This window comes from Triturus cristatus, chromosome 4_1, assembly GCF_964204655.1.
Source record: "Triturus cristatus chromosome 4_1, aTriCri1.1, whole genome shotgun sequence".
Taxonomy (NCBI): domain Eukaryota; kingdom Metazoa; phylum Chordata; class Amphibia; order Caudata; family Salamandridae; genus Triturus; species Triturus cristatus.
Genome location: NC_140585.1, coordinates 918,213,253 through 918,231,421, shown reverse-complemented (window position 1 = coordinate 918,231,421; position 18,169 = coordinate 918,213,253). Strand labels below are relative to the sequence as shown.

General features: G+C 45.8%; 1 protein-coding gene across 2 annotated transcripts in view; it reads left to right on the top strand.

Annotated features, from left to right (window-relative positions):
* DENND6B (DENN domain containing 6B) overlaps positions 1–9,469 on the top strand; it is a 269,659-nt gene extending 260,190 nt beyond the window's left edge. Inside the window, exon 21 of one of the 2 annotated variants that reach the window (XM_085653729.1) lies at positions 8,106–9,469. The gene's annotated coding sequence lies outside the window, so the exon portion shown is untranslated. The remainder of the gene's footprint in view (positions 1–8,105) is intronic. The other variant, XM_085653730.1, reaches the window with a different exon arrangement.
* Positions 9,470–18,169: the final 8,700 nt, after the last annotated feature.

Below are 18,169 nucleotides of genomic sequence, written 5' to 3'. Positions count from 1 at the left end.
CAGGTTTGGAAGTCTTAAGCTTAAGAGACTCTCCCACTTCTTTTCTGTAATCTTCCCTGCATTATCACTTTGCAACTGAAGTACTGTTTCAGATGATACAGGAGAAGATGTAGTGGTTTAAAAGGGACTAGCCAATATTAATTGGCTGGCCACAACATGTTGTGTCAGCCATTACAAGACTTTGGATCATGGTCCTCAATGAAATGGATTGTAGTGAATGTCCGGTTTTGATGGTCACAAAAAGGAGCACATATAAAGAGTGATACTGTATCAAAATAAAAATGTAAATAATTTGTTGGGGGCATCCCTGTTCATTCCACCCACTAATGCTGCCTATGCTTTGTGGTAAGTGGCCATCATTATCAGTTTAATGTACCTCCATTTGATGTCACCACTGCCCCCTACTTCACCAAGTGCCTAGCAGTGGTGGCTGTCTAATTAAGGAAGGGGAGTATCCATGTTTCCCCTAACTCGACAATTGGCTGATCAAGAACGCAAGCAAGCACCAGTGGTTAGTGCATACCCAGTCTATCATCCCACTTTTTGCAAGTTACCACTACCACAAGCGCCTACAAGGCTGGTTGCGGAGGCACTACTTGACATACCACTCTGCAGGGAGTGTGGACTTCTCATCAGCAGGAGCACCACATCAACTGTCTCAAGCTCCTCTCCATACATTTCACCCTAAAAGCCATCCACTCATTGAGAGCAAAGTAGTCCTCATCAGGATGGACAGCATGACTGCCATGTACTGCTTACAGAAATAAGGCGGCACTCCTCCTATACCCTTCCCCCTGTTGGCATAGAACGCATTGCTTTGGTCACTCTGCCACCACATCCACCTGATGATGGAGTACCATCTGGGGGTGAAAGACCTGCCGGCTTACTCAGCAGGGCGCATCGACTAATCCACAAGTGGGATCTCCACCTGCATATCCTCAACCAGTGTGTTCGACACTGGGGCACTCCACAAATAAACCTATTTACCACCTCCGTAAACGCAAAATGCCCAAGCTTTGCTTCCAGGTACCCACACCCACAGTTAACACTCTATGAATGAACTAGTCAGGGATCTTGGCATACACTTTTCTTCCTTTGCCACTCCTTCCATTTGTGGTGCAGGAGATGCAGCAGACCACTTTCTTTTTCCCCCAGAGTTTTATACAGCGCGGATTTGACCCGAAGGTATCCGAGCGCTTTACATGAGAACCATTGCGTTACACAAAGAGATATTCATTTTTGTTAGGCACGGGGAGATTAAGTGATTTGCCCAGAATCACAGGATGTTGTGCGTCGTTGCCGAGACTCTAATCTGGTTCCCCAGATTTGGGTGCGACCGCCCTAGCCATGTAGTCACATCCTCTTAGACTCATCATCATGGATCTCACCTGGGCTAGAGAGCCAAGGTACACAACATTACTTGAGATGTCAATCAGCAGCCATGATAAGCTCCCCAACAGGCTGAACCTTCTCACCAGGAACCAGGGTCAGGTCAGACACCAGGACCAAAAAGCGGAGTCTAGTGATTTAGGACCTGAGGTCCTAGAGTTCGGCTACATGTATCTCCAGCAGGAATGCGTGGACATCCTAGGGAGTCCTGGAGACCAACTACACATGCCTGCTTTGGAGCAAAGTAGAAGATAATTGTTCACTACTCTATCCACAAACACATGGACTTCCTAAAATCTGCTGTCCAGGATATCATCTGCTACCTGCTCTGTCTCCAAAGGTCAGACTGGGCGTATACCCCCACGCACCTCCATTTAGGAGCAATAGCAGCCTTCATGCAAAACAGGGAACATTCCTCCCTCTACTGCATACCCCTTGTTAAAGGCTTAATGCAAGGCTTTAAAAGAGTTATTCCTTCCAGAGTTCCCATTGCTCCGCTGGGGAATCTTAGTACAGTCCTTTCAAGACTCATGCCTCCGACCCCCTTTAAGTCCATACATTCTCATACCCTCTCCAGTACCTCTCCTGAAAAGTGGCCCTGCTTGTGGCCATATCATCTCTTAGTTGTACTAGTGTGTTCCAAGCCCTTATCCTACAGTAAACCTTCTTTCAGGTACATAAAGATAGGGTGGTCCTCAGACCTAATTCTACTTTCCTACCAAAGGTGGTCTACCCTTTCAATCTCAACCAGACCTAAGATCTCCCAGTCTTTTTCTTTTCCCACAACCAGACTCGGTGGTGGTGAGAGCCTTCCACACCTTAGCTGTCAAGGGAAACAGCCTTTACAACGCAGGCATTACCACGCAGTGGTTTTACGACGCATGACTTACCGCACATTGCCTTTACAACGCAATGCCTTTACCTTGCGTATACCTTTATTACGCATGCATTTACAACACAAGGTACGTATATTTTAGGTGTGTGTGTGTGTGTGTAGGTAGATATATACACATATGCATAAATTGGGGTTTGTGGTGGATGAGTTTATAAGGTGGTAATGGTGTTTTAAGGGTTTAGGGATGGGTTGGAGTATAGAGAGGCAATTGTATTTTTAGGGATTAGGGATGAGTAGGCATATGTGGAGCTAAGGGTATTTTTAGAGTTATGGAGTGGTAGAGATATAGGGTGATAAGGGCATTATTCAGGTTTGGGGTGGGTAGCACCATAGGGTAGTAAGGATATTATATGGGTTTAGGGGTGGATAGTGGTATCGGCTAGCAAGGGTAATTTTGGGGGTTTAGGATGGGTAGAGTAATAGGGTGGTAGGGGCATTTTTAGGGTTTTGGTGGGTAGAGGTATAGGGTGGTAAGGACATTTTTTGGGTTTGGACGTGGGCAGAGGTATATGTTACTAAGAATAACAAGCATTTGCAATGCAATAGGTCTCGCATTATTAAAGTTTGAGCTATTGGCATTGCTAAATAATGCAAGAACAATAGCTCGAACATTAATAATGCGAGACCTATTGCATTGCAAATGCTTGTTATAGATCCTGCAGTAGGTTTGCCTTTTTTTTATAAGGAAGGCCATTCGACTTCTTAGAGCCAATTATGAAAAAATCCATGGTCTCCTTTACAGCGTGGAGGTTCCTTGGGATTGAAGGAAATACTGAACTGGCAGGTCCAAAAGGTGCTTCCCAACTTCCTCCTAAAAGTAACAAGGGGTGTGAGTGGCCAGGCAAGTTTGTGCTGGATAGTGAGAGTGGATAGCCTGTAGCTATAGGAACTGGTTACTTCTAGATAGGGAGCAAACGTAGCAATCTGATAGGTCTGCTTGTGCAGTTAATTGTTGGCTACAGAGAACTGTACCGGGGGTGGGAGATGTTATGGCCAGAGTGTAGAATCATAGCACTTAAAGTACTGGACAAACTGTGATTGAGTTACAGTGTCGACGGGAGACATGAATCGGACAGAGCAATTATTTTTGTGCAGAGCGTGGCCCCTTTGTGTGCGCAATTACGGTAGTTTGAGTGTTTACAGCGCACTCAGTATGTGGTATGTGGACAATAATCCAGTATGGGATTACAAGCCGAAAGCTAAGAGGAGTTGTGCTTGCATCAACTGGTATTGAATGGATGGCTATGCAATGTCATGGGGGGGGGGGGGATTATATGTGGCAATTCCCCAGTAAATGGTAAAACTGCTTTTCAAAGATGCCACAGAACCAAGTGCTACGTAACTAGGCCTCGAAAATGCCAATTTCGGAAGGTTTTCCTTTCCTTTTTGGCATTTTAAGGTACGCTGGTGCATTCACAATAAAAGGATTCATAGGGTAGCACACAACCATGACGTCACTAGGCAGAGCCAAAACTTCAACTTGACCCCCTCTCCACTTCACACAGTTCAATGCAATCACTTGGTTTGTACTTAGCACAATTCCAAACCTTTGTCAATTTCGACTCGTGGACAAACACAGCATTCCGAGAATGGCTCCCACAGTAGCAGGGTGCTAGGTTTACATTTCTGACAAGCTCAAGAATGGCAACTTGTGCTGTTAAACGTCACACTGACACATCTTGCAGCACCCGTTTAATGTACAGCGCTGTAAAATGGAAGCCTCGGTATTACGAGTTCACGGTAGCTAACTGCAAGTCAGTCAGTGGCACTGCTGACAAGTGTGTGAAACGCTCTTGAAACGGGCGCAGCGCTGATAAAATATGTTCAAAATTATTAAAACATGCAAGATGGGGGGTTGGAGCGAAGTGCAAAGAACACAACAGGCTCCCTCCAGACACCTCTGATGATGAGCAGGATACAAATGCTGTGGGTTAACTAGGAAGCAAAACAAGGGTAAAGAGAATGTCTCCGTGAGCCTTGTGCTCGGCTGGCGCCTCGGGCATGTTTACTACGGGAACACATGGGAATGCAAAGCCATTAATCAAGCAGGATGGCTCTGTCTCCCTTCACGCCCAGGGAGGAGGGAGATTTTAGCAGAGCATCAAAGGGCTGGGTGAGAAGGGAGGGGGGAATGCAATGAGCAGAGGAGCAGCTGTGCACGTGCATGTGATTGTGCACTCAAGGTTTAGGTCAGCCAAAAGACTGTGGGTAGCACTTTGAAAATCCCACATATAAAATGTCTCTTCGAGCCTTTGGCTCGCGAGACCTAAAAAACGGGAAATAAAAAGAATTTAAAAAAAGTGTAAATGTAAAATAATGTAATAATTTATGACAAATGTTTAAAAAAAAAACATTTTTGGCCTCAGGCGGGGTCCCTTTGAGACCCCACCACCAGGCCTAGGGAGTCAGGGTATCCTTACCCTGTCCCCATATGGTTTTTTTGTGTGTGCGTTTTTGAGGACTCAGGACTGAGCCTCGAGTCCTTAGATAACTGCCACCACTTCCTTGTTGATGTGGTGGCATCCAATCTCAGCAAGAGATCTGTCAGAACCGCGGAGGCTCTGCGTCTCTAGATATACATGGTGTTTGAGCATTAATTACTTGAAACCTACTGAACGGATTTACACCAAATTACAAAAAGGACTCTACATTTGCTAAATTTGGTATAAATCTGTTCAACGGTTTGGGGCTGTAGCTGTGTCCAAAGTTCCAGTGGAATAATTAATGGGGCAAACACGTTTTGGGACCCCCCCTTTTACTCGGCTCTCGCTTGATAGATCACCCCAAAACTTCCATGCACAAACTGGGTAAAAAGTAGCACATTTTTGGAAAGTTTTGTGGAGATTTGTCAAACCGGGCTAAAGTTATTAGCAACACAAAAAATGCATTTGCTACTTCTACTTAACTTGTGTTATTAAGGTATATTTGTGGTAAAGGTATATGAGTGGTAAAGGCATGCGTTGTATTGTCATACAACCAATGTCAAAAGTGGTCTCATGTATTACATTGTAAAGACTAAGCCCTTTCGCAAGGCAAACCAATTATTTGTGGCCTTTACTAAACCTCGCAAGGGGCAACTCATATCCAAAGCAGGCATTGCAAGATCAATATCAAACGCACAAAAGGTGATGGGAGGAATGCTTGCAATTTGTTTAACCACTAGCAATTGCTTGGGGTAGCATTCCAACCCACCATTCGTTTGCTCACCATGCCAACTCAGTTTGGACCCAGCCATATGCAAATCAGTCTTGACCCTGCCCCAGTAGAACAGTCCAGCCTGAACTGTCAGGCCAGGTCCTCCCTGAACCGGAACACAAGGAACCCAGCCTGGCACAGTGAGCACAGGACCCATGTGTTGGTATATCCTTGACACTTAGGGCGGTATATCAAGCACACAAAGGTAATAGGAGGAATGCCTGCAATTTGTCTAACCAATGGCAATTGCTTAGGGTATCATTCCAACCCATCGTTCTTTTGCCTACTTTCCATTTTAGCAGATGGAATGCTACCTTGGGTGATTGCCAATTGTTAAACAAATTGCAAGCATTCCTCCCATCATCTTTTGTCTGCTTAATTGTCAGATGAATATTAACGTGTATCCAAATTTGCTATCACAAAGTTAAAAACACCCTCCCTATTCCACTCATGGCTTACTCTACTTGTAAGAAGTATGCAACCATGGCCTTCCTGTGAAATATTTCTCTACCTGATAAATGTAAAGCAACCACTTGGTCAAACTTGCACACATTCTCTAAACATTGTGTGGATATTCCAGCCGGACAGCAGGCAGTGCTTGGCTAGGCAGCCTTAAGGACCTTATTTCAGGCATCTGCATCATCCACATGGTAGTGCTCACCTATAAGGGGGTACTGCTTTACAGTCTATGCAGAGCATGTGTATCTGTAGTAACTCATGCTATGAATGGAAAATATGATTTACCCTATAGGCATCTGTTCATAGCGTGGAGTGCTGTAGATTCACATGTGCCCACCCTCCTCCCCAGAAGCGTGTGGCTCTGATTACACATCTTCCTTTAGCAATGCACATGTGCACTAAACTGTATTCACACGTTACTCTATACTACTCTTACCCACTGTGCGAAAAACAATCTAACATGGTGTTGATGCCCATGTACATTGCTAACTAAGTGAGGAGTCAAGCTGTACCACATGACTTGAAACACTCCTTTGAAGAAAAACATCCTGCGAACTTCTGAGCTGAGCCCAACACTAAATGGCAGGAGTGCCATTTGAATCTATCTACAGCACTACACACTATGAACAGATAGATGCCCACAGGGTAGGTAACCATATATAGATCCTGTTAAGCTTACAATACCCAAAGAAACACTGAAATTTGGCAGTTATGGTTTAGTGAACTAACTAGAACTTGGACCCCTATCATGCACTGCCTATGACTTCACATATCACTCATGACCTGTTAAATGACATAATTGACGACATCACTTATGATATCCAAGTCATAGCCTCAGGCAAGACCCTGCAAATCGTCCACACCAGGACTTGGGCTCTGTACAGAGGCTCCTACAAGGCTCTGCACCCATCCCTCTGCAAGCATCAAACCTCCTCTGCACACAGTCTATGGACATATGTAGGAAATGTTTGACACAGGGCTTAGCTTGTGGCTGGCATCAGTGCCCACCCCTTCACAAGCAGCCAAACACCACTATGCACAGACTTTGTACATACACAGTGGAGGTCTGCCAGGCCTGGTGTCACACCTGACTCTGCATCCAACATACAACAGGGAGTTGGGCTGTGGACTTGCCCTATGGCCAGACCCTGCGCTCAAGCCTCAGCATGTTGCCAACCCCTGGTGCGCCTGGCCAAAGGCCACGGATAGCAAGGGTTATCCACAGGGCTTTGGCTATGGCAAGGCCCTGTACCCACCCCTCCTTGGCAAGTTAACACTCTACTTCCTCAGCCTTCAATTCTTCAGTGGTTGACCAAATGGTCTGTTGTTCAGTGGTGTTCAGCGACCAGCTCTCCGCACGTGACCCAGCCCCAATATACTGATCCGTGGGATGAATACAAGTGAAAAGACCCTGAAGTCCATCAAAAGTGCTTCACCTCTAAAATATGAAATTTCTTTTGCATGTTTTAAAATCTTACAGGCAAGTTTATAAGTCCAGCGATCAAGTTAGGCTATTTTACTCCTCGTTCATACAGACTATAGCACACTGTCAAAATCATTGGTTGATTTAATTTCAGCAGTGTTATTTAAATATAATCAGTGATGTCATCAATTATGTAATTTATTATGTCATGAGTGCAGTAATATGTGTGGTCATAAGCAGTGCATAATGGGGTCATAAGTCATAATTACTTAACTAAATTATAATTGGCATGTTTCTGTGATTTGTTTTTGATTTTTTAATGTTCGTTAATGTCTCATTCCAGTACCCTACTGTAACGTCGGTTTAACCTTTGTTTTTGTTTCTGTGAAGTAATCTATATGGATATATATAAATACAAATATATAGAGCAAGTTTTATATAGATTTGCAGATTTAGATATATTGTTGGTCAACTGGTTGCCACAACTTTGCGATTATAGCTTTACTGCTATATTGCTGACCTTAGAAAATGCTTTTTCAGACGTTGAAAAAGGAAAAAAAACATGCCTGCGTATATCCTAAGAATGTCTATGACGTGATAAAACAATTGGATTGATATGCAGCAAACAGAATGCTCGCTTTCTAACATTTTCCGAAATTGCCTGGTAAATAGTCTAAAGAGTACTTCTCATATGACCTTTAGCCCTGGTGTTCTTCATAATATGAATTCTTCCTTTTTCTGCAGGTTTTAACCGCAGGAGTCGAAGGTAGTCTGATTTCAGGGGACACCAATGCACAACTTCATGGAGCTTTCACGTGGTGGCACCCAGTAGACTTCCTTCTGCAAAGACTTTGCAACAATATGTAGTTTGTGCTCCAGGGTCGAATCTGGTGGGTCTGTTGCATTCACAGTGGAGTGGTGTGTCTGGATGCCTGCCTTGCATTTACTGGATCCACTGGAGCAAGCAACAGTGACTCAACATCTCCACATTAGTGTGAGGTGCCAGAAGTGTATTTTTGTTTTTTAATTACTAATTGCGAATTCCACAAATAAATCAGAAGGGGGTGTGTGTGTAGACTATGTATCTGGCACACTCTTCTGACTGGTGTGTTGAGTAGCAGGCCTCCTATTTGAGAATGCATAGTGGTTCCAGCCTCCAAATTGATAGCCAGTCCTAATCCTATACTGACCTCTTGTTGAATGCGAAAGACTTTGGAATGTTTTTTTCAGTGATCATTGAACATGTTCAGTAATACTTTAGAGTTCAGTGTTGAATACTGATTTTCACGCTTGGCAGTCTTTTTTTTTTTTTTCTTTTTTTTTTTTTTGAAAAACCTTTATTGACGTTTCAATCACTTACACGTATGGGCCTACAACCCCCCGGGGCCGGCCGCTAAGCAATCAGAACAATAAAAGCACATGTAAACACAGGCGGCACCTCGGAGAGCAAAGTCTACAATACAGTATAGTCCGGCCAATGAGCCGCTCAGGTAGGACACCAGGAGAGAAAGGGTTTTTCATTTTATAATAAAACAAAACAGTAGGATCAGGTGCCAAACAGTTTCCCAACAGCGATAAGGGGCAAGGATAAGAGACGCAAGCAGCAAGCAGCAATACATTGAATCAATGGCGCAGACACGGGAAAGTACGGATGGGGAGAAATATCAAAGATAGTTGCGCCTACAGGTCCCCGTACCTAAAGCCCAGCGAACCCCCCGGAAACTGTGGCACACATTAAGAGCAAGCGATTCACAATAAGAGGTGTACCGCGCTGATCCCAGAAAAACAAGCAAAAAGAAACAGAGAAGAAAAAGGAGGCCATGGAAAAAGAGATAAAGACTAAAGAGTCCCCTCCCCCATCCCCCCACCCTGCACCTCTGCGAATGAGTATGGCCCCACCCCCCAGCAGTGTGCCTGTCGCCCTGGAACTAGACCCGAAATATAGAAGAGACAGAGAAAAAAGAGTAAGAAAGAGCCCCCCCAGACGGGGGGGCGGAGGGAATGTAATAAACTGGAGGAGGGCCTTCAAAACATACCCCCGGCTTCTCCCTCCCGCACGGTGAAGTCTCCCCACAACAAACAATTAGCAGCACCAAGTTGATCATATCAAAAAAAAGGAGGGGGGGAGTGGGGAGCATTATGCACCAACTATGCGACTAACCATGAGAGCACGCAACCATGAGTCCGCCTGTCTACTAGGTGACCACTCCCGAAGGATCAGCCTCAGCCTTGACCGCTCTTTGCGATTCTGCCCATGCCTGCCCCTCGACCCAGCACCATGTCCGATGTCCCAAAGTACAGGAGTGTCCAAAAACAGTCGGGAAGCGACGCACACAGGTGGGGTGGAAGTCTCTAAGCATCAGCACGGACCGCTTACGCTTGGCAGTCTTGACTGTCATTGTGAAATGTGTCTTCTTAGTCCAGCAGATGCCCAGCTGTTTCAGACACTCATCCATAAGAGAATGAAGGAATGTCCCTAATATTTATTTCACGTATGGAGAATAGAATGCCCGTGTGGCCAGTTGATTTGATTGGTTGTAGCTCTGGGTGACTGAATGTATCTGCTTTGCTTCCAAATACATTGCTTTGGATATGTTGAGTAAGTACATGCTTATGTTGCGAAACATGCTGCCTCTGGGCCCCTTCAGGCACTTTACCATTTTCTAAGGAGTAATTGGGTTATGTCTTGGAAGCACTGTTGCACAACGGCACTCACTATCCTGTCTTTCCTCATCCAGCTTGGGCATTTTATCTACCATTGGCACTTCATGACACCACCATGAAGGAGTCCTTTATCTCCAATCTCAAACCTCTCGGTGGGATCTGTAACAGAAGGAACTGCTGCAGCCATGAATGATGGGGACTGTAATGTGCAGGCTGAGGTTCAGGAACATCTGACATTCAGCCTCAAACTGCTCATCTTTGCCCATTTTAGGACATGGCACATTTTCCCTGCATCTACCTCTAGCGAGATGTTTCCTGTGGCTCAGATGGAGATGAAAGCTCTTCTTTAGTTTTTAATGTCTTGATACTTTCCAGCCCTCAATAAAATGATTGATAAAACAGTGTTTGGTATAGATTCAAACGTGGACTGACAATCTTGCCCGCACTCTTATCTTTACCTTTTTTGGAAGGCACAATATTATGGCATAGAAAATCTGCCAGGTTCATCTGTTGTCCCATTTTTTCCTACATTTTCCATAGATTTTTTGCCCTCCATATTGCATTAGTCTGCTTACTGTTTAAAAGAAATCTTACAGATTATTAAACCATCTTCTTTTCCAGTTTCATATTGGAACTCTTGTCATCGCATTGCTGCTCTGCAGGAAAAAATATTCTGGTCTCATGTCCCTCTAGTTCTAAATATTGGAACAAGAATTTAACTTATGAAGAATAACCTTTCCATTCCTTCCCCTTGGTGATCTTAGCACTTTGTATGATCTGGGCTTTCTAAATAAGCCTTGATTTCACTGACTGCAGCAACCCCGCCCCCATGGTTACTTAGCAGTGCTAGCTGATGGCCTCCCCCCCTCCCCCCCCCCCCCCCCCCCCCCCCCCGGTTAGCAGTTTGCATTGCTTCACTCTGATTAAGCTCTATGGTCAACAGTGTCTGAACTTTTGGAACTTTTCAAATCTACTTGGTGCACTTCTGAAGCTTTAGATCCTGCGATTGTATTTCTGTGCATTGCTCCTGATAGAGCTCTAGTTCCTGTGAATGAAGGCTATTCTAGGTGCTGTTCTAGAGTTAGTCTACATTCTGCCTTAGTTCAAGTAAAGCACTGCCTGCACTGTCCCAGCAGGAGCTACAGTTTCTAGGACTGAAGTGCTCTGCAGTGCTCCTGGTCTTGTTGTAATCCCTTTTACTGGCAGTGCACACTATCCCCATACTGGAGTTGAAGTTCCCTAGAGGAACATTCTGCACTTCCCACTGACTATGCTCGTTTCTGTGATTGTCTCAGTCTGCACTATTACTGGAGCAGGAGTTCCTACTGTTTTCGCACTATGCTTTGTCACCATATTGAGCTTATAGTCCAAAGACAATTGTAGTCTGCAGTGCCCTGCGGGAGCTGTAGTGCCTGTGAATGTATTTCTGTGACCTACTCCCTGCAGTAGTGGTAGTTCCTGTTAATCAAAATATGCAGTTCAACCACCTGGAGCTGTACGCCGTCACACATCAAGCTGAACCACCATCTATTATTGCTGTTCTTTTAGGACTGACAGCCTGCACTCCCCCCCCCCCCCTCCCCCCTCGTTGCTGATGTAGTTCCCTTGCAGTCTGGCCTACTGGACAAGTAGATGTGGGTAGCTTGCAGTGTTCCCTGCTCGAGTTGCAGTTTCTATGAAGGTCTTAGCGCCTGTGCTGCTCTCTACTACAGAATCTGTAGTTCCTATGAGGTTGTAGTATCTGCTTCCTATTATTGTGGTGGTTCTCCTCTCTCTTCACATGTCTAGTTTGGGACTGACTGTTTAAGTGATATATACCATTTTTCAGCAAGGATAGTGTTTCTCAGTGCTGTATTACTGTTACATACCAATAGTGTATTAAATATATATGAGTTGTATCAGTTTATTTGTGTATTTTTTTCATTCGCCTTCTTTCTTAAGGTGATCTGCTTGTCGGTTGCTGGGATATGGTGAACAAAGGCATGTGCATTAAAAAAGATAAAGCTAAGAAAACAGTTACGGCGCAGATAGTCTGTTTAATCTGCATATTCAGCATTCACTGGTTAATGAAATTGAAACAAAATTATTGTTATTAAATTTATTCTCAGTTAGGACCAATGTCAGGAAAGCCCACAGAGATAGATGTGTGTGATAACACGCACTTTGCTTTATAATGTTACTTTCCTTCCACATGCTTTTTACAGTTGTCAGAGGCAGACTTCTAAGCCGCTTATTTTAGCTCCAAATTATTGCCACCTAAATTAAGGAGGAAAATTAGTGGAACGGATTACTAATGGCTAGCGGAAGGATTTCCACCAACATTTATGTGCAACACTGTTCCTTCTTTACCATAAACATACATTCACACCCATACACTGGCTATCTTGAACCTGGCTATCATAATCATCTGACGTTTGCTTTAAATCCCACAAGCTGGAAGGATTCTGCACCAAATTTATACAATCATCCATAAGTCTATCTTCTGCCTGCAAATTCCACACCCTTTGAATCTCCTCCAGACACCAAACTGGATTTGGTAAAGTTGAAACACTGCTTCTGAGCAATTTGGTGGAACCACAACTCTGACTTAACTCCAGTTCTTCCTCCAAATGTAACGTCTCGGAGCCATATATGCAGATCCACCTAGTGCACTGCCATCAGTTCCTTTTTTCTTGCACCCTTTGACATGGATCCAATGTTATTTTTGCTGGAATTCCACTCTAAATTGTATTTGCACTGCCTGTTAATGAAAAATGTCACCCCACAAAAGAGTCAGGTTCTTCAAGATGTCACTCCTGCCATGCTCCGAGGTCTATTTCATAACCCTATGATGTTTGTCTTAAAGTTATGGAACCTAAACATGACTGGTGTGGATTTGTGCATTTAGAAGCCATAGAGGAGCAGTAGTCATCTTGTTTAATTGATTCGATCCCTCATAGAACATGGCTGTTAGCTCTCTAGGTCCCCTTCCAACTCCCGTTCTCAAGGTAAGTACAGGACAAAGGCTTCATTCTGTGAGAAATCCTCCCACAAGAAAATATAGGGAGCACTGAATGAGGAACTCGTCCTCCTTTCAACATCTCTTTTGTAGACAAGGCAGGTCATCTGATAGGCATGCATGTTCCCTGCTCCGCACCTGGTGCCGAAGGAACCGCTTAAGTCCTTTCTGGCTGCAGGGCCTGACCCTGTTCAAGTGTTGGCATAAGCCTTATTGGTTATTTTCCAGCTGCCTCAGAATCCTTGTGGTGTCCCCGCTGGCCCCAAGGCTTTTAAGGCATCTTGAACCAAACCTCCGTTGCTCGCCTCAAGCCCAGCACTAATCAACCCTGTTGAGGCTCGCAACACCTTTCCAGCCCCAGCAGCCCCTATCTTCCTGTTGAAGGCCTTGACAGTTGCTGGTGATTACCTCATCCACAGTACCAGCTCCAGATCAACTTTGGAGTTCTATAGGACGAGCACCATTTTGGGCAAGGTGGTTTGCTAAGTGAAGGCCAGCTTTGGATCCCTTTCCAACTTCATTCAAAAGAGTTTTTCACAATGAAGATAACAGTATTGAGGTGGACAACCTTCTTTCCCTGATGGATTCAAATGGAAGCATCTATTTGGGCCTCCAAAATGCTGGTGGATTGGATCTACTACGGAGGTTAACCTTGTGACATATTGGTCCTTGGACTACACATGGAGATCCACAAACCCTGGGACTATGGAATTTTGTTTTTCCTCCCTTCCACGTGACTTGCATGTAAAATCAGACCGCGTAGTTTGTTCTAGGTCTCTCCAAACGTCGATGCCCAGAGCTGAATTCCTAGGAAAAACATTCTCAGATTATAATCAACTAGAAATTGGTGTTAAATGGGGCAAAAGTGTGGCAACAGTATCCATATGCATTTGCAGTGTACCACTCTTGATAATTGAGCCTTTAGGGGTAAACTGAGTGAAATTATAGATGAATACTTTCAGGACACCAGAGAGTCTGCATCCTCTCTCATGATTGGATGGTAAGCATTCAAAGAGGTTGCTAGAGGGCATTTTATAAATGCAAATATAGGGGACCCCACAAAACATTCGCTCCAACTACAAGCCCTAGAGTCCTCGCTGATGGAGCTGCAACGCAGAACCAGGCACTATGCCAGAGATACAAATACTTTTCCAGTTCTGAATCTTTCGTAATTTCACATGCTTGAATCTTCCCTGTTGTCGAGGTGGTAGTCCCACGGTAATTACAGAAAGCAAGCAGTATAAAGAAACATAGCTTTACGTTCAAAACAGTGCCATTGTTAACCAGATCACATCATCTGAAGAGACAAACTTCAACCAATCAGAAAGCAGCTCAAGTAGCACCCTTCCCCTCAAGGGTCTCCACACCTCACATTTCTTTCTTCATGTCGTGTGAAGGGATTCTCCCTGAGCTCTGCTCAGATTTTCTCTTTGAAGAAGATTATCTTTTAGTTTTTACCTTAACTTCACCTACCTACTGATAACACTTATTATTAACATCATTTGGGTGTTATTTTCTGACAGGAAAATGTGTCAGACTCTGCTAATAAAGACTTAGGCCTTGTGGCTCCTGTGGTAAACCTAGGATTCACCCTGATTATCCACACAAAGAGTGCCTTTACTGCTTTCATCCAAAACATAAAGCCAAGAATGTTTAAGTACTGTTATACTTTTTCTGAAAAAACCGCTAAAGTACAAAGAGAGCAGATTACTTAGATGGCTCCAGAAGGTGAAAGCCAGAAAAGATCAATCCTCTGGGGATAACGTGAGTGAACATCAAAATCCCTTACAAAAACTCACAAGAGAGTTCACCCCTCGAAAATAGATACTTCTGAAGAGTCTACCAAAAAGGTACATAGGGGACCTAAACGGAAACACACAGAGAAGTCCTGCCTCAGATGAGCCTTCAACACCAAAAGCTGAAATATCCAAGTCTGAGCCTTCCATACCTTCTCTTCAATTGCCATCCTGAAGTAAATCTAAAACATCGACAGACTTCTCATCTGCAAAACACGTCATCGAAGAAACAGTAGATGAGACCTCCGTTGAAGGCGGCTACTTCTGATAGAAACTTCTAACTGCAGATTCCTCACCTTTTGAATATTCCCTGGGCTTCTGACTGGAACTGCAAAGATTTAAGCAGTATCTCTGTGCATCAGCTCTAAGAGACATAATCGCAACAGACCTGCTTTCAATAGAATTTATCAGGACAGGCGTACACTCGGAAAGAGAAACCACCAAGGCCACAAGGAGGTCATCGTTGCTGACCAGCAAAGTACTAGACAAACATGAAATATGCAAGTCATGGGGCATAAGCATCTCGCTCTACCACAGTGCAGGATACCCTTTTCCACTACTCACCAACGTAGGGAACAAAACCAGCTGCAACAGGAAAACCACAGACTCAGTACTCAGAAAGCGCAGGGCCAATCTTCTACTTAGGAGCAGGCAAACCGCGGCCACTATAGCCAACATCAGCCCCCATCACAGCAATTGCCGGGCACTGTGACACTCAACCGATCACTAGAACTATTAACTGTCTTGTGGGTATTCAATGACAACATTTTCAAAAAGACAGAGCAACTCATTCCTTCACCTTTGCTCATGTAACATTAATGGCTTAAAAAACAAAATATCTCAAAAAGACTATTAGTTATAGATTCCTTACCTTAGAATTACCCCCAGGTGTCAGACTGGATCCGGAGAATTTTTTCTCAGCAGTACCCTTGCACGTCAGTAGGTGGCATCGGTCGACCCGGCGTTCGGCGTCGTGATCACCGGGATGATGCTGCGGTATCTACTTAGACGCCGACCCTGCGCGCTGATGTCCGTTCTTTCTTTCCGCACCGGCCAGCACAGATCCGGAGAGAGCGGTACCCTTAGTCATTATTTGACTAGTGGTTTTTCGACTTATGTCGACATCTTTTTCGAGTCGTTTGAGTCCTGGTGCTTGAAGGGATCTCCGATCGTCGGACCGGCTTCAAACCTTGTGACTCTTGTCACAAGTTGATGTCAGTCACAGACCCGCACCTCGTGTGCCTTTTGGTGCCTGGAGCGCGAACATGATCCGAAGTCGTGCTCCAACTGTCGTGCCATGAACCCAACGTTTTTGCGGAAGCGTTCTCGAATGCTTCTGGAGGCCCGGCAGTCAGCTCCGCGCCGATCAAGGTCCTGGTCTAGAAAGAGGTCGTGGGACTGGTTGCAGAGTCACCACCATAACTCCTCATCGAAGTCTTCATCTTCGGGTAAGTGGAAGCACAAGAAGAAGGCGAAGAAGCACCGTCGCTCTTCGCCTTCTCTCCGTCCGTCGGCCAACGGGACGCGGAAGGCCGTGGTCCTTTGGCGCCGCCCGCGGAGCCTACTGGAACGGCTCCGAGCTTCCCTCCCTTCCCGGGATCTGGAGCGTCCCCTGCCCAGCTTCGTGCATTTTACGAAGCTCTCCACTCCATCTTTACGCAGCCCGACTCCGACTCTGCTGGGAGTTCTAGGCCTTCGATGACGGTGGCTCCAGCCCTGGCACTGCAGGGCCCCCAGGGATCCTGGCCTGGATCAGGATCAGTGCCGGTCGACCTCACGACACCTCCTCCGGGACAGATACCTCTGACAACACCTCTGCCACTTCCGACGCCAGTTGTGTCTCCGGCCGGCGTCGACCCCGGCCTCCCCCTCGACTTGGACACGGAGCCGGACCGGCGTTCACCGACGCCGGTACCGGTGCAGACCAGTACTTTTGTACCACTGTTCTACCCTGGCATTCCCTATCGCCCTGAGTGGCAGCCAGAGGAAGGTGAGGAGGACTGGGAGGGGTCTGTTGACCCTTTGGCATACCAGCTTAATGAGCCGAACTGGAGTGGAGATGAGTGAGGCCGGTGGTCTGGATACCTACCCAGACCTTGGCTTGCTTTCTCCCCCTACTGTGGCCATGGAGGAGGGAGCCTCCTACGCTGTGGTGTTGCGTAGGGCGGCTGAGGCCTTGGGTCTTGAGCTTTCTACGGTGGCATTCAGGACTAATCTCCTGACTGAGGTGCTTCAGCCGGCGGAGTCCTTTTCGAAGCCCTTGCTGCCGTTCAATGAGGCCCTCATGGACATCCTTCTGGGCACTTGGTCCAAGCCCAGCACAGAGGCTCCTGTGGAAAGGATGATTGCCCGAAGCCAGCGCCCGGCCCCGGGCGACCCAATTTTCCTTTCCCAACACCCTACCCCAGAGAGCTTGGTGGTCCAAGCCTTAACATCCAAAGGCGCGTTCCCTTCTGCTCCTCCAGATAATGAATCTAAGAAGCTGGACCATCGTGGTAAGATGTTTTCTTCTGCCAGCTTAGGACTGCGGCGGTGAACACCGCATGTCTCTTTGGCCGTTACACCCACTCTGTGTGGGATTCGGTTGCGCAGGTGCTGCCACAGTGTCCAGAGGAGGCCCGGGTCACACTCTCCTGTGCGGTAGCAGAGGGGAAAGATGCAGCTAAGTTCGTCATCCGCTGTGGGCTGGACACCGCCGAATCACTGGGTAGAACGATTTCTACGTTAGTAGCCCTGAGGCGCTATGCCTGGCTGAGATCCACAGGCTTTTCTGGGGATGTCCAATCAACTCTTTTGGACATGCCCTTTGATGGCTGTCGCCTGTTTGGCCACAAGGTGGACAGTGAGCTCGAGCGCTTCCAAATTGTGTCGGATTTGAAGAGGACTGCCTCTATTTTTCTGCACCTCAGAACCACCATTTACTGGTCCTTGTCAGGGAGGCCCTCGCTTTTGCATTTTTGCGCCCACCCAGCTAAACTATACAGCATACAGGAATAAGCTTGATATCTATCCGTGAGACGCAATTTGGGGACTCATGGACCTCTGTTCCCCACTGTCCACACACCATACATTGCCCTGAAGAAGTTCATTCCAAATGAACGAAACGCGTTGGCTGGAACTTGTTACTGTTGGATGACATTTTGAATAAAGGACTTACTAACACAACTAAATAAGCCTACGGGATTTATTGAGAAACAATACTTGAGTGGTGCACGACTCCAACTTTGTCTTAGTCTTCTCTCTGCTTGGCAGTTTACACCTAACAACGGCGGGTGCAGGAGTTGCATGTGCACACTATTTTGGATTACCTACAAACAAAATCATAAAGGGAAAACAGCAGGAAAGTGCTG